At 44.8% G+C, this 23,005-nt stretch overlaps 1 pseudogene across 1 annotated transcript; it reads left to right on the forward strand.

Moving 5' to 3' along the window:
- The first annotated feature begins 1,203 nt into the window (after nt 1–1,203).
- On the forward strand, nt 1,204–5,111 carry LOC115031965 (uncharacterized; annotated as a pseudogene). The gene is made up of 3 exons (XR_003837621.2): nt 1,204–1,339; nt 1,522–1,582; nt 3,196–5,111. The product of XR_003837621.2 is annotated as an uncharacterized LOC115031965 (transcript).
- The last annotated feature ends 17,894 nt before the right edge of the window (nt 5,112–23,005 follow it).

A 23,005-nucleotide genomic window follows, 5' to 3' on the forward strand; every position in this document is an offset into this window, starting at 1 on the left:
CCCCACACCCAACTGGCCTTCTGTTTTCTTTTCTTTTTTTTTTTTTTTTTTTTTTTTTTTTTTGGTTTTTTGAGACAGGGTTTCTCTGTATAGCCCTGGCTGTCCTGGAACTCACTTTGTAGACCAGGCTGTCCTGGAACTCAGAAATCCGCCTGCCTCTGCCTCCCAAGTGCTGGGATTAAAGGCGTGCGCCACCACCGCCCGGCTGGCCTTCTGTTTTCATGTGTGTAACTATAATAGAAGAAATATTCATTCTCATTCTCCCTCCCTCCCTCTCCCTCCCTCCCTCCCACTCTCCTTCTCTAAGTGTGCCATTAAGCTGTCATACAGATTTGATATATTTTATGGAATGGCTTGTGATATGGTTTATACTAAAGCAGGAGATGAAAGTTTTTTCAAACCTAAAATGAAAACTTTTAATTTATGGGCCTGCAGCTGACTTCACCTCTGTCTCTGCCCATTGCCATCTCAGTTATTCTACATGCCCCTGCCCTGAGTTGGGCCAAGCTGGGCCCAGGAGAGTCTGACTAGCCAGCGAGGAGTTGGGGTGGGTGAGCTTCAGATGGCGCTTCAGGAGAGCAGACTCTTCCCAAGCAGCAGTGTTACAGCTCTTACAACAGAAGCTCTCAGACAACAGAGCGGTTCTCACTCCTTTATTCCTCCAGGATAGGAGTCTTATCTACCTGTCAGGGTCTGACAGTAGGTACTTCTCATTAGCTTGGTCTGAAACTTGGAGATACCTTATCTGCATGTGGGAGGGCTTGGCGCTGCTCCTATGTGACTGATGGCCACTGAGCTCTCTGGGGCAGGAGTCATTGTGGGAGGCTGTAACTATGTGACAGGAACCCAAGGGGCATGGCCAAATGCCTGCCTTTCCTTGCAGGTGACAGTCACCTGCTGGGTCACTGGGGTTTTAGGCCTGAGCTGGGCCAGGCACCAGACTGCCTATCACAGCTCACCACCCCATATTACTTCATATAGAACTTCTCCAGGATGCTCTGCAGCCATACACCTATCCGAGCACAGTCAGACTTGGACTGGTCATAGTCCTGTAGTAGAAATAACTTGCAAGTACTCATGTTGTTAAATTTTGAGCAGTTGAGTATAGACAGATCTTGTAGTTAAGGACCGAGTTACAGACGTGTTGTAGGAAGCAGAATCATGTGAGTGAGGTGAGTGTGGTCATGTTCGCCATTTCATGGGATGTTTTAGGACTCAGTGGCTTTTGAGGATGTAGCTGTGAACTTCACCCATGAGGAGTGGGCTCTGCTGGACGATTCTCAGAAGGAACTGTACCGAGATGTGATGCAGGAAACCGTCCATAACCTGGCTTCTGTTGGTAAGAGTGAAATTTCTTAGCCGTAGGTAATTAAAGAACAAATGTCTCTTGCTCCTCAATGAGATTTCACTATTCAGCTGCAAAGGAATGCTTTGGTAAGTAGGCATGCTAGATTATGATGGTTCCTCGTGGACCTAGAACCTATGAGTTTTTCTGTCTTTTAATTTTTTTTTTCCTTTTAGGGGAAAATTGGGAAGACCAGAGCATTAGGGATCAGTGCAAAGCTCAGGGAAGAAGCCTAAGGTGAGTTGTACTCATTAAAGCAGCTGGAGTCCTATGATGGAGTCTTAGTATGTCACTGGAAACACAACAAAACTCCAATTTCATGTTTTTTTATCATATAAAATATAAATGTTTATATTTTAAGTAAAATACATATTACATCTTGTTGTTGAAATTATATAATTTCAACCCAGAATTTCTACCCTGTCTTTAACCCTTAGATCCTGGATAAAAGACACACACAGGCTGGGTGTGGTGGTGCACGCCTTTAGTCCCAGCACTTGGGAGGCAGAGGCAGGCCGATTTCTGGGTTCGAGGCTACCCTGGTCTACAAAGTGAGTTCCAAGACAGCCAAGGCTACACAGAGAAACCCTGTCTCAAAAAACCAAAAAAAAAAAAAAAAAAAAAAAAAAAGACACACACAGCCTTTATGTTTACAATAAGCCTTAAACAGTCCCAGAGCCAGGCGGATCCCTACCCACTATGCTACTAGAACCTACTTTCCCGTCAGTGACCCCGAGTTATTACTTATGACCTGCTGTGTTTCACCTGGGCTGCTCTGAGCCCCAGTTGCCCAGCTGTGAGGGCCATGTTTTTATGGCTCACATAATTCATGCGGTTTCTCCTCCTTCCTCCTGCACCACCTTCTCAGACCCCAAGGCCAGGAAACCTAAACCTACCTATGTCTCTTCTGCCCAGCTATTGGCAGTTGGCATGTTTATTTACCAATCTGAAATAACTTGGTGGCAAAGTCTACATGCGGACTGTCTTGGCTCTGGGACAACCAGGTCCTGGGGGCTACACTCAGCATTACAATAAATAACAAAAGACCAAACCTCAACACCTATTTTAGAAAGAGTCCATGATTTTTTAAGATTTTGTTTTTGGTGCTGGAGAGTTGAGTGAGTGGTTAAAGGTACTTGCTGCTTTTGTGATGGACCTGGGTTCAGGTCTCAGCACTGAAATCAAGTGATTCAACTTCTGGTAACTCCAGCTCCAGGATATATGATGCCCTCTACTGTTTTCCATGGGTACTGCACCCACATTGTACACATACATACAGGCAGGTGCATACACATAAGTAGTTAAGAATGTAAATATTTCTTTTATGAGTTTGTGCATATTTACGTATTGTCTGAGGATTGCCAGAAAATGGATTACCTGGAGTTCCATGCTATTGTGGGTTGCCCAGTGTGGGTGGGAACCAGATGCGGGTGCTCTGAAAGATCAGTAGGTAACGTTAAGCACAGCGCCATCTATCTCTCCAGCTTCCTAAGAGGATGATGCCATTTCTCTTCCCTTTGTAAAAGGTTATTTTCTTCTTCCTAATTTATGTGTCTCTATGTGGGCATGTTTGCACAAGCGCAGGTTCCCATAGAATCTATAGAGCATCAAATTCCCTGGAGAGCCAGAGTCCAAGGTGATTATGTGCACCAGATGTGGATGCTGGGAGCCAAACTCAGGTCCTCCATAAGAGCAGCCAGGGCTCTTTTTTATATAGGTTTTTTCTTCATTGTTGTTTTTTTGGTTTTTTGAGACAGGGTTTCTCTCTGTAGCCCTGGCTGTCCTGGAACTCACTCTGTAGACCAGGCTGGCCTCGAACTCACTGAGATGCACCTGCCTCTGCCCCCGAGTGCTGGGATTAAAGGTGTGCACTACAATTATCCAGCTCACCAAGAACTTTTCAAACTGACACAGCTGAGCAGTATTCAAAGAATAACTCTTAAACAGCAGCATCTTCTCCCTGGAGTAGAGCCCTGTGAATGCGGTATATGTGGAAAAGTCTACTCCTGTTGTTCCTCTCTTAAGAGGCACGTGCAGTGTCATAGTGAGCACACACAGTGGGAGAGTCACGGATTCAGAGGGAAGTTATACCAGTGTAAGGACTGTGGGGAAGCATTCAGCTTTCAAAGTTCATTTAGAATACATGAGAGGACCCACACTGGAGAGAAGCCCTACACGTGTAAGGAATGCGGCAAAGCCTTCATTTATCACACCACTTATCAAGGACACATGAGGATGCACACAGGAGAGAAACCCTATAAATGTAAGGAGTGTGGGAAGGCTATCAGCCACCCCAGCTCGTTTCGAAACCATGAACGAGCTCACTCTGGAGAGAAACCCTATGAGTGTAAACAGTGTGGGAAAGCTCTCAGTTGCTCCATGTCTCCAAGTCACGAGAGGATTCACACGGGAGAAAAACCATATAAATGTAGAAAATGTGGCAAAGCCTTTAGATTCCCCAGTTCCTTTTGCAAACATGAAAGAATTCACCCTGGAGAGAAGCCTTATGATTGTAAGGAGTGTGGGAAAGCCTTCATTTCTCTCCCAAGCTTTCGAAGGCATGTGATATTGCACACTGGAAACGGGCCTTACAAATGTATAGAGTGTGGGAAAGCCTTCGATTGTCCCAGCTCATTTCACATTCATGAGCGAACACACACTGGAGAGAAGCCCCATGAGTGTCAGCAGTGCGGGAAGGCCTTCAGCTGCGCCAGTTCTGTTCGATTTCATGAGAGGACTCACACGGGAGAGAAGTCCTATGAGTGTCAGCAGTGTGGGAAGGCCTTTGGTTCCTCTAGCTCCTTTCGCACACATGAACAAATTCACACTGGAAAGAAACCCTATGAATGTAAGCAGTGTGGAAAGGCCTTTAGCTTCTCTAGTTCCTTTCACATGCATGAGAGGACTCACACAGGAGAGAAGCCTTATGAATGTCAGCAGTGTGGGAAGGCCTTTAGCTGCTCCAGTTCCATTCAGATACATGAAAGGACACATACTAGAGGGAAACCGTATGAATGTAAGCAGTGTGGTAAGGCCTTCAGCTGCTCCAGTTCTGTCCGAATACATGAGAGGACTCACTTGGGAGAGAAACCCTATGAGTGTCAACAGTGCCACAAGGCCTTCAGTTGCTCTTATTCTTTTCGGATCCATGAAAGGACTCATACTGGAGAGAAGCCCTATGAATGTCAGCAGTGTGGGAAGGCCTTCAGATGTTCTCACTCCTTCAGAATACATGGAAGAACTCATAATGGGCAATGATCCTTTAAATGTAAGTCATGTGGTAAAACCTTCCATGGTCCCACTGCCCTTTGAAGATACTCTCTTGCTTAGAGAAATACTGCGAACAAAATAGAACTGGAAAAACCTCTCATTTCTCTAGTTGTGAATCCCAGAAAAAAAACCCGTATGTGTCTCTGTGATGGGAAAACCTTCAGTGGATCTGCAACTTCAGAAGGCCACATAGATACACAGGGGAAAATAAACCCCGTACATTAAGTAGTGTGTAAAAGTCCTCAGTTGCTCAGTTATCTGGAAACCACAAACTTGTATTACAGAATAGTTTGATGAATGCAAGCATTGTGGGAGACCATCAGTAATCTGCGCCTTCCAAACATGTGAAGAGGACCCTTAAGAAGTGAAAAGGAATGATTAATTTCCTATCTTATTGAATATTTACATGATACTTATTTGAGAAATTGTGAATTTATGAAGATAACCACGGGAAAGGAATTCTGTAAGTGTGGACAATATGAGGAAGTTCCATGTAAGTTTGTATATGCATATTTTTGAAAAGTCGTAAAATGAAAGAAAGGGAGTTTTTTTTTTTTTTGTCATATGCTCATTCATTCTTTTTTTTTTTTTTTTTAAGATTTATTTATTTAACTATATGAGTACACTGTCACTGTCTTCAGACCCACCAGAAGAGGGCATCCGAACCCATTACAGATGGTTGAGAGCCACCATGTGGTTGCTGGGAATTGAACTCAGGACCTCTGGAAGAAGAGTCGGTGCTCTTAACCACTGAGCCATCTCTCCAGCCCCCCCTTCCCCCCATATGCTCATTCTTAAAGCTGTGATTCTGGACTATAGATTTTTGTTACTTTTGCTTATGTGAGCATTGAGGTTAGATTATTCTGAAAGTCATCACTAAACAATGGTACATAAATTTAATAAGTAGTGGGTTGGTTGGGTTTTTGGCAGTTACTATATTTTTAAAGATTTATTTACTTTGTGTATATGAGTACACTGTAGCTGTCTTCAGACACATCAGAAGAGGGCATTGATCCCATTACAGATGGTTGTGAGCCACCATGTGGTTGCTGGGAATTGAATTCAGGACCTCTGGAAGAGCAGTCAATGCTTTTAACAGCTGAGCCATCTTTCTAGTCCAGTAGTGTTGTGGGAAATATTTAAAAAGTTCCACCAAGTTCCTGCACTCCATCTAGCTACTGTCTGCCCACCAACTCTCCAGCGGCGCTGGAGCTCCCGAGTTTCCTTCACTGCCACTCCAGTCCCACTCAACGACCGTCCACCCTCAGTGAGCCGCCACAACACCCAGCAACCCAGTAGAAACAAAACTCTAGAAGATTATAATTAACAAGTCAGATCTATGTAACAATAAATTCTCAGTTCACAAGATGTCCACACAATAACTTCAGAACCAATTGATAATGATAAAAGATGCCCACCTCGATTAGACAAATTATCCCAATTATTCTATCCTTTAAGATATCATAACTTCATATGGCTGTTTAAAAGCACACGGATCAGGATCTTCTGTCTGTCTGTCTGCCTCGGCCACACCACCTCCAGTAAGGATCTGTGTGACAGGTTCCACAGACTGAGGCGTTTGACCTCAACTAGTTGTGGAACTCTTCGCTGGAGAAAAATTATTAAGCTGTAGTTCTCTTGGCTACTTATCTGTTTTATGTTTTCTAATCCTTTGCCTATGTATCAGATGTTCCTGATAGCCTAGGCCAGAATCTTAAGCAAGAGTAATGGGTACGAAACCATCCCTTGAGATTGAGTCACTAAACATGACCTCGTCGCAGGGAAAACCAGTGCTTCATTTTATGCCATGAATAAGATGGTATTGATAAATATAACTTTCCTAACGATAATATTTTATATGGCTGCATGTGTGTCATTGGAAGTAAGTTTTGGTGTCTTATTTAAGAAAGCCTTAAATAGAAAGAATTAAAATAGTTTAAATTTATGCTTGGAAGAGTTACAGAAGATCAGGGGCTAAAGGTTAAATAGTAACAGATTATAAAAAATTCATTAGCTTGTTCTTGGAAATTTTCCAGTAGCCTTAGATGATTTTTGTATTTTGATGTATCAAATGATCATAATAATATCTGTTCTACCTGGCTGCTTTATAGAATACATCTTTTTGAAGTTGTAATACTTGAATGATTTTGTATTTTGCTGTGCCAAGTGATTATTACAATGTCTGTTCTCTTGTACTGCTTCACTGAACACAGCTTTTCAGTGTTGTAATACTTGTTTTTCTATGCATAAAAACCCTTGCTCGAGAGCTGCAAAATACACTCAGATTCAAACTGCCTTTGTGTTTGTTTCTGTTTTTCACCACCAAATCCTTACCCACCTGACCGTGAGAGCCCACATCCCAGGGACCCCCATACCCGGCTGGGGTGGTCCGTGGCATGCCTCCATCTTGGCTTCCTCTCCGCTCCTCTGAGTCGCTCTCTGTCCCTGCAGCTCTTTGCTCTGCCTCCTTTTTCCCTGTCCAATCACAAGCCTCCTGCTGCACTAATATTTTAATGTAATTGGATGGGGAAAATCTTTGTGTGTGTGTGTGTGTGTGTGTGTGTGTGTGTGTGTTTTGAGACAGGGTCTCTGTATAGCCCTGGCTGTCCTGGGCTTTGTAGGCCAGGCTGGCCTCGAACTCAGAAATCCGTCTGCCTCTGCCTCCCAAGTGCTGGGATTAAAGGCGTGTACCATTGTACCTGGCTTTATAAGTAATGTTTTTATTAAACTTGTTACTAATTTTTCTTTTCCTTTTTGAAGTCTGTTAGAGTCATCAGTGAAGGGAAGTATATTGCTAATACAAAAATATTCATTTAAATATTTTTTGCAATGAGCTATTAAAACGGCAACAATTTAGTTATTGGTGAGAATTTTCCTTGTATCTTAGGTCTTCCTTATTCATATTTTTTAAATGATTTATTTTTAATTTTAGTTGTACATATTGGTGTGTCTGTGCACATGAATACAGGTGTCCACAGAGGACAGAAGAAGGTTTGGGATCCCTGGGAAGTAGAGTTACAGGAAGTTGTAAGTCACCCAGCAGGAGCACTGGGAACCAAACACAGGTCTCCTGCAACCACAGCGGCTCCTCTTAACCACTGAGCCTGCTCTCTACCCCACCATAGATTTTCAATCATTCTTCTTCTTCTTCATTTAAGTTTGGTTTTGGTGGGGAGAGCATAGATATTCTATCTAGTACTAGTGCCTCAAATTTGTAATCCTTCCACTTGAGAATCCTCGGTCTGAGGTTATGGGCACGCACCACCATGCCTGGCTCACTTATCTCAGTCTGAGGCTGTGGGCACGCACCACCATGCCTGGCTCACTTATCTCAGTCTGAGGTTGTGGGCATGCACCATCATGCCTGGCTCACTTATCTCAGTCTGAGGTTGTGGGCATGCACCATCATGCCTGGCTCACTTATCTCTGACCCCGGGAAGCTTATTTAAGGCAGGAAGGAGGAGCCTTTCTCTGTAGGGCAGGAAGGAGGAGCCTTTCTCTGCCTTCTGTGTAAGTACTTGCCATAAACATGTGCGTGTGCCATGCTTATTCTTGTCTATTCTCAGTTATGGCACCTTTTGTGTTTTTTATTATTTGTATTATGGAGTTGAGAATGGAACCCGTGCCTTTGCCCTGCCAGCGTCCAGTCCAGCATCACAGGGTAAACTGAGGCAGGCAGTGAAAGGGAAGTAGGGGTCAGCAACTGGCCAAATCTGCTTTATCTTTGGCAGTTCATATCTTAACTCTTTGTACTTTGTGGCCAAAAGCCCCTGGCTCTGGCAGTTAATTCCTGCTGATAACAGCAGGGGGTTAAGAAAAAAAGCTTGGTTATTTGAGTTTTTCTCTCTGACTCACAGGCTCCTCACTGGCCAGGCAAGAGGCTCAGAGTTCATCAACCCTTCATGAGCCAGAAAGAGAAGAAAAGGAAGAAAGGGAAAAGTTAAGCACACACAGACACACACACACAGACACACAGACACACAATACACACACACACACACAGACACACACAGACACACACACAATACACACACACAGACACACATGCACACACACACAATACACACACACACAGACACACATACACAGACACACACACAGAACACACACACACACAATACACACAGGCACAGACACATACAGAAACACACACAAACACGCACACACACACGATACACACACACAGACACACACACACGCACACACACAATACACACACAGACACAGACACACACACACAATACACACACATACACACACAGACACGCACACACACACAATACAGACACACAGACACAGACAGACAGACACACACACACAATACACACACACACACATAGACACACACACACACACAAGCACACACTGCTTGGTGCCAACCACCTGTCTCATCAATTCTTTAAGTGTGTCTTAGTCAGGGTTTCTATTCCTGCACAAACATCATGACCAAGAAGCAAGTTGGGGAGGAAAGGGTTTATTCGGCTTACACTTCCATGCTGCTGTTCATCACCAAAGGAAGTCAGGACTGGAACTCAAACAGGTCAGGGAGCAGGAGCTGATGCAGAGGCCATGGAGGGATGTTCTTTACTGGCTTGCCTCCCCTGGCTTGCTCAGCCTACTCTCTTATAGAACCCAAGACTACCAGCCCAGGGATGGTCCCACCCACAAGGGGCCTTTCCCCCTTGATCACTAATTGAGAAAATGCCTTACAGTTGGATCTCATGGAGGTATTTCCTCAACTGAAGCTACTTTCTCTGTGATAACTCCAGCTGTGTCAAGTTGACACACAAAACCAGCCAGTACAAAGTGTTTATGCATGCTTAATACATACACATATACCTATACACTTATGTATGGCAATACCTATAGACAGAAATAGACATATAGACACTTGGTGGATGGGGCAGAGCCCCAGATGCCGCACTTTATATATTTCTTCTCTCTGGCAATTTATAACGTCTTAGAGAAAAGTTCATTATAAAAAGTTCCTCCTAGATAAACTGTCACACAAGAGGGGGAGTTACAGAGCTGTCTATCGTAAGTTCAAAGCAGAGCTTCATTCCATGAGCTCATTGTAAGTTCAAAGCAACAGCTGCACCTGGCCTTGCTTTGTCATAGTGCACACCTGTGGCTTCCTCCTTGGCCCTAACATGGAAAGAATGTTTTTCTTTGACCCAAGTTTGTCCCAAGCCTATTTCTCTTCTTAGTGCAGTGTCTGAAAGCTCATCGTATCCCTACTTATGTAGCCTTTACTTACTATTGCACGAGGAGGGGCGCATTCTGTTCTTCATTCTTTATTGCATCTTTTCTGTCAAAACAACAAAACCATCCCCTCAAGCTCCTAAAATTATTTGAATCAAGTTAGGAATTCAGTGAACTCATTAACTCATCCAAACAGCTTTAATTCATGAAAGTTCATCTTCATGTTGATCTGCAGGACATTTGCCCAAGAGTGGGCTGATGCCCAGGAGTCAGTAGGCTGTGTGACAGAGGCAGGAAAGGCACAGCAGAAGTGAGAGGCAACCCTGGGATGAAGTCTCTGGGTCTGTGCTGCTCCAGAGGGCACCAGTCACAGCCATGCACAGTGGGCCATCTCCAGGAAACTCACTTGCTTGCCATAGCATTTTCCTAGATGGCTTCTGTCACTGAGACACATCTTTATCTTGCCTCCCCCACTTTTTTTTTTTTTTTTGCGGCAGTATCACTGGCTGCCCTCACTGCCCAGTAAGACACTATGTAGACCAGGTTGGCCTTGAACTCCTAGAGATCTGCCTGCTTCTGCTTTCCATGTACTGAGATTAAAGGTGTACAGTGCTATTATTTTAATCAATTATTGTGGCACACACACATACGTAAGGAACACAGTGGGCGTTTGTGAGTGTGGCACGTGCTGGCCATGGTGTACACGTGGTCAGAGGACAATGTTTGGAGGTCGGTTCTCTCCTTCCAGCATGGGATCTAGAGATTAAACTGAGGTCACCAGGCTGGTATGGTAATCACTTTTTTTTTTTTTAAACCTGAGCCATCTGGTAGTCCTTGTTTTTATATATTTTGATCCTTATTATTTGCCATGTTCTTCCTGGCTGCATTTGTATAATAGACTTTGTATTAAAAAGCAAGACCTTTGATAGCATGATCTAGAGTTGTAAATGGCTTTCTGTGGGCAGTGTAAGTGTGGATGACATTGTGGCTTTTTTTTCCCCATAGGTATATAAACTATTTATTAACAGCAAAGGCCCAGAGACTCATTTCTTCTTGGATACACCCACAGTACGGCCCCTGCGGCCAGTGGTCTTGGTGTGCTGACCGCAGACATGAAGGCCCCAAAAGTGGCGCAGCCCTCTATGGGCTTGACTTTTCTTCAGCCACTCCAGGTCCTCACTCAGCTTGTTGTCTAGACCATTGGCCAGAACCTGGCTATATTTCCCATCCTTCCCATCCTTCTGTCTGTTCAGGAACCAGTCTGGAATCTTGTACTGTCTCGGGTTCTGCATGATGGTGAGCACTCGCTTCACCTCATCCTCCGTGAGCACTGCTCACCCCGTCCACCTCATCCACCTCAACCTCAGCCCACAGCTTGTTTTCTATAACTCCGCATCATGTGTTCTCACTGGACCATTCCACTGGTACTACACACATCAGGCAGAGCGAAACGCTTGCCCGGTCCTTAGGCATATTGCGTAGAGAGATAACCGTACCAGACCTTTAGGAATTCCTGCTTTCACCTCATTTTCTTGCTGCTTTGCCTGCCAGTTAAGAGTATGATCATGGCCGGGAGAGGTGGTCTGTGCCTTTAATCTCAGCATTTGGAACGTCCCAGCATTTGACAGGCAGATCTTGGAATTTGAGGCCAGCCTGGTCTACAGAGTAAGTTCCAGGACAGCCAGGGCTATACAGAAAATCCATGTCTCAAAATAAAAATTCTTTTTTTCGTTTCTATTTATTTTTACCTTAAAAGTACCATTTTCTTTGCAGGAGGGAGGTTCTCGTGTAGCCCAGATTGGCTTAAAACTCCTGTGGAGCAAAGGTGACCTTGTACTTGAATTTTTGAAAGTTTGGGGGCAGGACAGAAAGACAGGAAGGGCTGAGTGTGGTGGTGCACACCAGTAGTCCCAGCACTCAGGAGGCAGAAGCAGGCAGAGTTTGAGATCAACCTGGTTTACAGAGCAAGTTCCAGGACCGCCAGGGCTACACAGAGGAAACTCTGTCCCAAAATACTACCTCACTCCCCACAAAAAAAGAAGGACAGAAGAATTAAGGAGACAGGAGAAAGAGCCCATAACTCCCCTGGAGCTGGGTTAAATCTTTCACTGTCAGGAATTTTGACAAGGTGACCAAATACGGAGAGAACTTTTCTGAGAAGCATGGCAAACGAAAGTGCTGTAGGCCAATGAGTCACGCCCTAAGCCAAAACTAGAGTGACCTTTGAGTGTAACCTTGCCAGCATGTCCTTCTTGTGTAAGTCAATTCTAAACCATGCTTATAGTCAAAAACACTTGTTGGGCCGGTGAAATGCATAAGTGGATAATGTAATGCCCAGACCATGGGGTCCCCACAGACCAGCAAGGACCACCAGGAGGATGCAAAACTTGTATGCAAAAGCAAAGAGTCGGGCTCTCCACCCTTTCCAGCACAGTGAATGGTGTGGAAGATGCTGAGCTGGGGCAGCCTTGCCTGTATACAGTTTAAGCAGGGCGAGGGGCTTTCCAACTTGGCAGTTACATGCCATGACTGGGTGACATTTCCGAAAGCATAGCTTGCACAAAAATTTTAGCTAGCATCATAAACTTTGCTATGGTATTCGTAGTTAACGAGTCATTTGCCTGGGAAGTGACACTGAGTATTTCTTTTTACCCAGGGTAGAGTGGCTGTTGTTTGGGGGGTGTCTTGGTTCCTGGAACAAGCTATGGTTTTTCCGTGTAATAAGTAAGTTCAAACTAAGGACAAGCTGGACATAAGATGGAGTCTGAACACAAAATAGAATTAGCTAGACTGGGTCCTTCAGATAAAAGCGCTAGCCATGCAAGCCTGGTGACCTGAGTTCAATTCCTGGAACCCATGTGAGGGTGGGAGAGAATGCAATCTAGAGGTGTTCAGTCACCTCCACACATCTGACATGGCAGTTGTGTCCACACACACGTTGTCATCGTTGTCGCCGTTGCAATCTGACATGGCAGTTGTGTCCACACACACGTTGTCATCGTTGGAGTTGATTGGCTCCTTTCTCCATGTGGGTTCTGGAATCTAATTCAGATCACCAAGCTTTGTGGCAAATTTCTTTTCTTTTGTTTGGTTTTTCGAGACAGGCTTTCACTGTGTAGCCCTGGCTATCCTGGAATTCACTCTGTAGACCAGGCTGGCCTCAGATTCACAGAGCTCCACCTGCCTCTGCCTTCCAAGGACTGGGATTAAAGACGTGGGCCACCATGCCTGACTGTGGAACATGTTTTACGTACAGCGCCATCTCACTGTCTTTAAAGGTCTCACTGTTTAGCTCAGACCTGGCCTTGAACTTTTGATCCTTTTGCTTCTGTCTTTGGACTTCGAGGATTACAGCTTTCCTCGGTTTCTCTTTGTAAGGTGGAGGCTTTGTGATGGTGAATAGCTGTTTCATGTTTTGCCATCTGGATTCATCCATAACTCTGATGGGGCAGGGCTTTGTAACTAATACCTGCAAGTGTTCAACAGTGATTCGTGGTTTGTTAAATGACTTACTGTAGGAATAATAGTGAAATGTAAGTGTGTAGGTGTGCGTGTGTGTGTATGCATGCGTGTGCACACACATGCATGAGTATTCAAGTGTGTGTGCAACCACACTGGGCACAATGTGGGAATTTTTCCTCCAGTTTACTGCGCAGTGAATGCAGTGACACTTCTTAACTCTCAGAGTATAAAATGTCTGATGCCCCGAATAAAGTTGGCTGTGGTGCAAGACCAAGCATCCAAATATATGAGCCTAAGGGGGGGGGGGTTGTTCTTATTCAAACCACCTCAGAGCCATAGTTAAAAAGTTGGAGGAAATATTAAAAAGCAGGAGACCACAAATGGCATAGATCTTTTTATATTTCTGTACAAACTGAAACTAGATGAGTTGTTGTGTGGTGTTTGGAGGAAGAGATAGGGAATTCGTGAAGGGACAGCTGGTGATTACAGAGTTTTGTTCTGAGTGGTGACAATTCTAAAATGGTGGCAATGGCTACACGTGTAAGTGAACTAACTGTACACACTAAGGGAGCCACCGCGAGTCATGCGTTACAGCCAAAGAACTGTAACCCAAGTTCTTAGTGTAGTACGACTTCTGTCCACCTACAGACATTATATATGTGCCTCCTACAGCTTTTAGTAGGAATTCATTGGCCTCAGAATCTTACCTCCTTATGCTTCCGAGTTTCCTAGGGGAAACTAAGAAATTATTGACCAGATACTTCCTTTTGTTGCAGTTCTGAAAAACCAAAACAGGCCAAGCAATCACAAAGCATGATCTTTGTTTGAATTAGGCAGTACAAACTGACTGGTCAGGGATGACAGCACAGGCGCTGCAGCTGTGTCTTTGAACGTTCATCTTCGGAAGTATTTAAACAGATGACAAACTTTATTGTACTCAGACTGTGAGTGATCGATCGGGGCCACAGAACAGATCTGGGAGCTGAACTCAGACCCTGAAGGGGAGTTGCACAGCATTTTTAAAGGAAGAAACCCTAAAGTTCTGCGGGGGTGGGGTGAGCAGTAGTGTTGTCCAATCATATTTTGACACAGGAATTGAGCAAGGGAGTAAGCGTTGGTGACTGAGCCTCATCCAGGCCACCAGGTTTCAGCATCCTTAACTCACGGCCTTGGCACTCAGGCCCCCCCCCCCTGGGCTTCTGGTCCAGAACCCAGAATGATTAAGGAACAAAGGAGTAGGTGAGCTACAAAGCTGCATGTAGTTACTAAGTCATGACTTGCAATACATTTACAACTGTGTGCCTTAGTCTAGATGACTGGCAACTTCCCTCTTTATGTTCTTTATTGGTTAACAGACAAACACGAATCACCTAAGGCAAGATAGGAGTTGTTTCCACCGCCTGGGAACATGACCTCAGTTTTGACCCTGCTTGCAGGATGCAGGTCGTTCCTGAGATAGCTGGACTCAGGTCACTCTCTCCTAACACTTCCAGAGCTGGGATAGAGCAAGTGCCTAATCAGGGCAAGGCCCTGGGTTCTGTGCCTTTCACTGCAAAACCAAACCAAACCAAAACCAATGGAGGACACAGGATGAAAGAATAATACACAGCCTTGTCAGTGGAACGGGAGTTACTGTGTGCTGTTTGATCCTCCTCCGGGACAAAAACACGCAGCGCGACGACGCTCTTCCATATTCGAGGTCACTTTTAAATGTCTGTGTTTATAAACAGTGGAGGTCCAGAAGAGACCAGGGAATTATCGGGCATCTGAGGACATCAGGTTCTGTTATTCAGGTGTAGCCTTAGCTTACCTGAATATTGGGCTGGAGTGTCTGCTATCCGTGTGAGAGTAGAGGCTGGAACTCTGTGGACACTGTCCCCAGTGCATAAGGATTCTCTGTGTGCTGGGGGTTGGGTGGTCAGGTTCTGATTGAGGAAACCATGGCTCCTGAGCCAACTGCAATGCGACAGGACCTTTGCACCTGAGCTGGGCATTCTGCGGTGGGAGGGGCCATGCCAGCTGCCCAATCCGTGTCTCTCAAGACAGGTGAGTGACACGCCGGGCATGCGTGTGTGAGGCACGTGATTGTGAGCACTGTGTGTTCTCCCTGTCCTCCTGGATCTGTGCCACATCCCTCGTCCTGCACAGATCAGCCCGGCATCCTGTGGACTTCCAGACACCTGATAAGCCAGAAATGGTGAGCTGGAAACGGAGGCACCAACAGGTCTGGGCAGGCCAGCTTTAGCTCACTGATGCAGCATGTGACCTTTTGGAGCTTCTGGTCTGCAGTGTGGACTTGTCGTGCTGCTTCCAGCTTTCTGGCCATTCAGGACCCGGCCTGAGGCTCCTGAGGTGCAGCTCAATGTGCTCGCTCGTCTACATACCTGCTTTTATACATTCTTTCGTTTGTTGACATCTTGGGATTTTATACAATTATGAACCACTTCACCTTTCTTTATACACATCTGACAGAACTTAGTAAGAATGTCACCTTCCCTGTTAGAAGAATGATGTTATGTTATGCCATAATTAAATTTGTAGAGGAAACAAGATAGACATTTCTACACTCTTAGTCATACATAATGGGCTAAAATCTACATGTACGGACTTTATATTTCTAAGTACATATGTATTTTAGAGACTAAGAAGGAAGGGTACATCTGAGTGTGTATGTGTGAGTGTGTGTGTGTGTGTGTCTGTACCATGGTTCACGTGTGGACATCAAAGAACAACTTGCAGAAGCTGGTCTCCACCACATGGGCTTTCTGGATTGAACTCAAGTTGCTAGACTTGACAACAAGTGCCTACATGCTTAGCCATTCCTGAAGGAAAGGATTCTAAGTATATCATACTAGCTCTCTCATGAGTAGAGCTGTTCTAGAACAGAACTAGACATTTGTAGAAAAAGAAATTACAAGTGACTCAAGCTCGAGTCTTACTGCCCTTCCCACTGTGGAGGGGTGTTTATGCTTTGCTGTTGCCCCTATCAAGGCTTCTTTTGTGGATTTGTTTCTATGAGGCAGTGTGAACAGGGAGAGTAAGAATCATGGAATAAATATCTGTAGATCAAAGTCAAAGAAACTGCTGGTAACTGAGTGTAGGTACCCAGTGTTACCTGTCTCACACATCCTCCTCTGTGTGTTCTGTGGGATGTTGTAGGAGCCACTGACCTTTGAAGATGTGGCTGTGTACTTCACCCAGGAGGAGTCGGTTGCACTGGATCCCTCTCAGAAGCATCTCTACAGGGAGATGATGTCAGAAACTGTCAGGAACCTGACTGCCATAGGTAAGGATGTCAGCATTTGAAGAAAATTGTGTCTTATTAGCTGTGACACTCAGTGGCTCAGCAAGTGGAAGAGAGTATTTTGGATTTGTCAGCAGGGACTCACTCATTGGACCATGAAAACAGAATTGAGTAACTTTTCTGAGTCCAGTAAGTTCTACTGTTTGCTCTGCTCTGTATTTTAGGAGTACAGTGGGAAGGTCAGCACACTGAAGATCAGTACAACATTCTTGGATGAAACCTAAGGTAATTTGTATTCACTGGGCCAACTGTTCCCACTAGTGTGAAACAGAGTAACTCATGAGTATATTACACTTATTAAAAACATAGATCTCATGGCTTATCATGATGTCCTTGAAGTTGGAGTCAACCTATAAAGCCTAATCTGTTTAAACTCTTTAGTATCTGGGAATATCTATCTATCTATCTATCTATCTTGAAAGACCAGGAGAAATTCAGACCCCCTAGCATCAAGAATGTAGGTTAGCCGGTTCAGTAACCCTGTTCCAGGAATTGGCCAACCACAAAAGTTAGATTAAAATCCTGAGATCAATCTCAAGAAGCAGGGAGTTTCTCCTTTTGATTTTTAGTACCCCCTTGTGATTTTTCACTGGTGATTTTCAGCATTTTCCAATAACATCCTCCCTACCCCCCTTGGGTTGTGGTTTTTTTTCCTTTAAATACCCCCTTTCCCAGCTATACGGGACCGAACTCCTCTACCCCTGTGTGGGATATGAGTCGACCCCAACACATTGGTTCCTGTCAATAAACCTCGTGGGATTGCAGCAAGAGTTCTTGAGGGGGGGGTTGCGTCATCCCGAGACTTGATTGAGGCTCTCCCCTCTTGGGGGGGTGTCTTTCATCTATCTATCTATCTATCTATCTATCTATCTATCTATAATGAAATAAAAACAACAAAACCCTACAAGTAAATAAGTCCTGCTTCAATTTACTTATCCTTCAATTATATTTTTAATTTTAAAGAATATGCTGTTTCAGTTTAGTTGCATTCAAACACTTTACAGAAAAATTACCTAGTTAATGCCCAAGAAATCCCAAAAATTCCTTTTGTCCTGACCCTGTTGACAACACACCTGTGGTTCCTGCTAATGAATTTAAAATGCTAAGAAATAAAACACTAACCAAAAGCGAAGTGAGAGTGAGGAGGGCAGGGGTTTTTAGCCTCCCACTTCCAGATAACAATGTATCCCTGTGGGAGTCCAGCAGATAACAATGTATCCCTGTGGGAGTCCAGCAGATAACAATGTATCACTGTGGGAGTCCAGCAGGTAACAATGTATCCCTGTGGGAGTCCAGCAGATAACAATGTATCCCTGTGGGAGTCCAGCAGATAACAATGTATCCCTGTGGGAGTCCAGCAGATAACAATGTATCCCTGTGGGAGTCCAGCAGGTAACAATGTATCACTGTGGGAGTCCAGCAGGTAACAATGTAACCCTGTGGGAGTCCAGCAGGTAACAATGTATCCCTGTGGGAGTCCAGCAGATAACAATGTATCCCTGTGGGAGTCCAGCAGATAACAATGTATCCCTGTGGGAGTCCAGCAGATAACAATGTATCACTGTGGGAGTCCAGCAGGTAACAATGTATCACTGTGGGAGTCCAGCAGGTAACAATGTATCACTGTGGGAGTCCAGCAGGTAACAATGTATCCCTGTGGGAGTCCAGCAGGTAACAATGTATCCCTGTCGGAGTCCAGCAGATAACAATGTATCCCTGTGGGAGTCCAGCAGGTAACAATGTATCACTGTGGGAGTCCAGCAGGAACCTGAGTCCCGACCTTGCCTACTGGCTTGCCCTCTCCATGGCTTGCTTGGCTTGCTTAGCTTGCTTTCCTGTATAACTGGGACCACCTGTCTGGAAGTAGCCATTTACATTGATCTAGCCTTCTTGAACAGTAATCAAAAAACAATACCAGGTAGATAAGCCCACAGGCCAGTCAGATGAAGGGAGTTCTCAACTGAGGTTACCCTCTGGACGACTCTAGTTTGTGTCTAGTTGAATAACACATCTCACTTTTTACAGAAGTCGAGTGGTAGAGAGATTTTCAGAAGGAAAAGAATATTTTCAGTATGAAGAAAGCCAGATTCCAGACTTTAGTCTGAGCAAGGAAACTGGTGACAAACCCTGGGAGCACACTGTGTATGGTAGAGTCTTTACTGCTCACGAATCTCTTCACAGTCATATGGGTGCTCACACATGAACACAGATTCTGTGAGTGTCAAGATGTCATGAAGACTCAGCCAGCTAAGACACATGAAGTGGAAAAGACTCAAACTATAGAAACACACTGTAAACACAGAAGTTGTGGTGCACTGTTCATTTCCTTAGCAAACTTTCAAAGACACTTGAGAATGCACAGTGGATATGGACCTTGTAAGTCTAAGGTATGTGGAGAAGCCTTTATATCCCACAGTACGCTTCAGACACGTGAAGAAGTACACATTCAAGATAAAACCTGTCAGCCTGCTCAAGACTCGGGTACTTCCAAAGCTTTTCAAATCCTCGAAAGCGCTCTCACGGGAGGTAGATGTTATAAATGTAAGGAGTGTGGGAAAGCCTTCCACTGTTCAGGTTCTCTGCAAGGACATTTAAGGGCTCATACCAAAGAGAGACCTTACACATGTGACACATATGGTAAAGCCGTTGGTCACAAGAGTTCTCTTTGAGTCAAAGTCCACAAGAGAGGGGATGGATACTGTGATGGATAGGAGTGTGGGGAGGCCTTCCTCTCTCTCTCTCTCTCTCTCTCTCTCTCTCTCTCTCTCTCTCTCTCTCTCGCTATGTCTCGATGGCACACCATAACTCTCCCTGGAAATGGGTCTTACATGTGAGGAATGTGGAAATGCATTTATTAGTCAAGTTCCACTTCAAGTACACGAAGAACTGCGCAGTCCAGAAGATCCCTGTGAATGTGACCCTGTGGTAAAACTTTACATAGTTCCAAGTCCCTTCAAAGACAGCAAAGAACCCAGACTGGAGAGAGACCCTGCGAGTGTAAGGAATGTGAGAAATCTTTTAATTGTCCCAGCTCCTTTCAAAGGCAGGAAAAAAACTCACACTGGAGAGAGACCCTGCGAGTGTAAGGAATGTGAGAAATCTTTTAATTGTCCCAGCTCCTTTCAAAGGCAGGAAAAAAAACTCACACTGGAGAGAAACCATTCGAGTGTCAAAAGTGTGGTAAAACATTCTCCCACTCCACGTACCTTCAGGTGCACGTGAAAACCCACAGGGGGAGAAACCCTATGAGTGTAAAGTGTGTGGGAAAGCGTTTCCTAGCTCAAGTTTCATTCCAGTACACAAGAGAACGCACACTGGGGAGAGACCCTATACATGTCAGGAGTGTGGGAGGCCTTCAGCTGCCCCAGAGCTTTCCAGAGACGTAAAATTACTCACACCGGAGAAAGATCCTATGAGTGCCCAAAGTGTGGGAAGGCCTTCAATCGCTCCAGCTCCTTTCAGAGGCACCAGAGAACCCAGAGAGAAACATTATAAATGTGGAGACTGTGGAAAAGTCTTTGTTAGCTGTAGTTACATTTGAATCCAAAAAAATGAACTCACACTGGAGGGAGGCTCTATGTGTGTGCAGAGTGTGGGAAAGCATTCAGTTGTTCCAGTGCCTTTTACAAACATAAAAGAACCCACAGTGGAGAGAAACCTGATCAGTGCACACAGTGTGGGGAAAAAATCTTCAGCCGCTGCGGAAACTACCAGTCACACACGAGGTCTCACAAGGAAAGACTTTACTAAGGTAGCAACCTATTTGTGATAGTTTCCTTCAAAAACCCGAAAGCACGCACACCCTGTGTTAGGGGCTACAAGAAGGCTCTCATTACACACCTTTGTAACATCCCCGAGGCTGTGTAGTGGGGATAATCCGTATGCATATCGAGTGCAGCAATGCCGTTTGACTTCCGTTTTACAATGTGAAGAAGTTCAGGTAGAGAGAGCATGCACAGTGGAATGTGACCTGTGAATGGTAACCTCCAATAGGCTCCAGTCTGCAGAAATGCATGCAGAGGGCGGGAGGGTAGCGCTGTAGTCAAAGGCTTGTCTACCCAGACTAATCCTATCACTGCCAAAGACACGTGGGTAAGATTAGTCCAGGCAGGCACATGGAATCCTCTAATCCCAGCATTTGTGGGCAGAGGCAGGCAGATGTCTATGAGTTTGAGAACCCATATATACTATTGTAAAACTACTCCTTAAATTAAAAAGACTAGTACATATTAGTCAAAAAGTTTAAAATGGTAGAGGTAGAAAAAAATAAGACTTGTTTTTAATTTATGTGCTGTTTTGTGTTTTATTTATTCTGCGATGAAATATGTGGTGATTTATGTACTCTTGTGTAGGTGCCCATGGGGATCAGAAGCAGGCCTAGGGTCCTATGAAGCTGGAGTTATAGGTGGAGTGAGCCACGGAAACAAGGGTGCTAAGAACTGAACTAGAGACCTACAAGAAAAGTGCATGGTCTAAACCGCTGGCCGTTTCTATCCCAGAAGAAAATTATAGTCACTTTGACTGAACATGGTGGCTTCTGCTTTTATTCTCAGTGCTCAGGAAGTGCAAACCATAAGTCAGCTGGTGGTGGTGTTGGACCCCCGAAGGGAGACCCTTATTCAAGTCTCAGGGATCGCTAGCCCAGAAAGCCACAACAGTCAAGCTTGCTGCAAACACACGAGGTTTTAATGGCACACAAACCAGCATGTTGAGGTCGAGACCCATACACCACGCAGGGGTAGAGGAGTCTGACAACGACCCTATTTTCCAGCAGGCTTATAAAGGCAAAAAACACAACCTAGGGGGAGGATCGGAGAGGAAATAGGGGAAGTCTAGGGGCGGATATTTACTTCAAGGCACCTGGGACATTGAAACATTTTGTGGTTGTTTTTCCCAAAAGTTCCGGGGAATTAGGCCATTTGGCCGGGGGCCGGGGGCCAGGGCCCGGGGCCCATGTTTTCAGGGCAGTCAGTATTTTTTTTTTCCTTTGGTGGCACATGTCTTTAATCCCAGCATTCCAGAGGCAAAGGCAGGAGGATTTCAGTGAGTTTGAGGCTAGCCTTGCCTACAGAGTAAGTTCCAGTGCAGCCAGGGCTACACTGAGAAGCCCCGATTCCACCCCACCCCTACCCCAAACAAAACAAAACAAAACCCAAATCAAAAAGAGCTGGCGAGGTGGCTTCTCAGATGAAGGAGTTTGCTGTCCAGTCTGAGGATGAGTACATGGTGACAGACCTTCACTTGCAAACCATGGCACACTTTGGACAGGCACACAAATGTAATTAAAAGAAAAAAAACCCAGAACAGGGGGAAGATGAGCCAGTTTTTTTTATTATTTTTATTAGATATCTTCTTCATTTACATTTCAAATGCTATCCCAAAAGTCCCCTATACCCTCCCATGAGCCAGTTTTTAAATATAATTTCTTATTTTGAAATACTCCATTCTGTAGGCCAGGCTGATGTGGAGTATGTGCCGTTGAAATGGCCTTGAACTCAGAGATCCTCTGCCTTTGCCTCCCCAGTGCTGGGATTAAAAGCCTGACCACACCAGTCATACAAGTTAATTTTAAAGTCACGTGAAAACTTATAATTCAGAAAAAGCTTACAAGTTTAAACAGTATGCGAAGCCTGGTGCAATGAATACACCCTGTTCCATGAAGGATGTTCTTGAGGGAATAGTATAAAAGACAAGGAGCTGGGGAGGGGGCTCAGCGCTTCTTAGCTCTGAGGCTCCTGCTGAGGACTAAGCTTTGCCCCTGAGACCCTCTTAGTGGCTCACACACATCTGTGACTCCAATTCCAGGCTATCCCATGCCCTCCTTTGACTTCAGTGGGTACCAGGTGTGCGTGTGGTGCCCATAGGTGTATGCGGGCAAACACTCATATATATAAAACCTATAGAAAGCATATAAAAGCTACAAACTGGTTTTCTTTCTGAGTAATAACAATCTCATGTGAGATCTCTGTATTATGGAATTTTCACTATTTATTTCCAAAGAGTCATCGTAAGAAACGTGAGTAGGTCATGTTGGCCTCGTTGGGGTTGTGTTCATCTTAATAAATGCTGTCTGCCTATCCTGGAGTGTGTTGGCTCCATGGCTGAACCACAATGTTTGTAACTCACAGGATTTGAGGAATGCCAGAGTGCCTTTGTCCCATAAAATGTGCTTCTCAGTGGGAGAGTCTTTTCTTACCAATACTTGGAAAAAGATGACTTGTGACTTGTGTTGGCGGAGGTGTGCACAGGTGTGTGCACATCTCTAATCCCAGCCCTTGGGAGGTAGAGACAGGTGGATCTCTGTGAGTTTGAGGTCACTCTTCCATGGTTGTCATTTCTTTTGATATCTTTGTTACACATCTCCCCCATCAGTTTGCTGAGAATGTGTGTGCTCTCTTGAACATCACAGAGTTCTCTGTGCT

Source organism: Mus caroli, unplaced genomic scaffold (assembly GCF_978045245.1).
Source record: "Mus caroli unplaced genomic scaffold, Mus_caroli_1 scaffold_11, whole genome shotgun sequence".
NCBI lineage: Eukaryota > Metazoa > Chordata > Mammalia > Rodentia > Muridae > Mus > Mus caroli.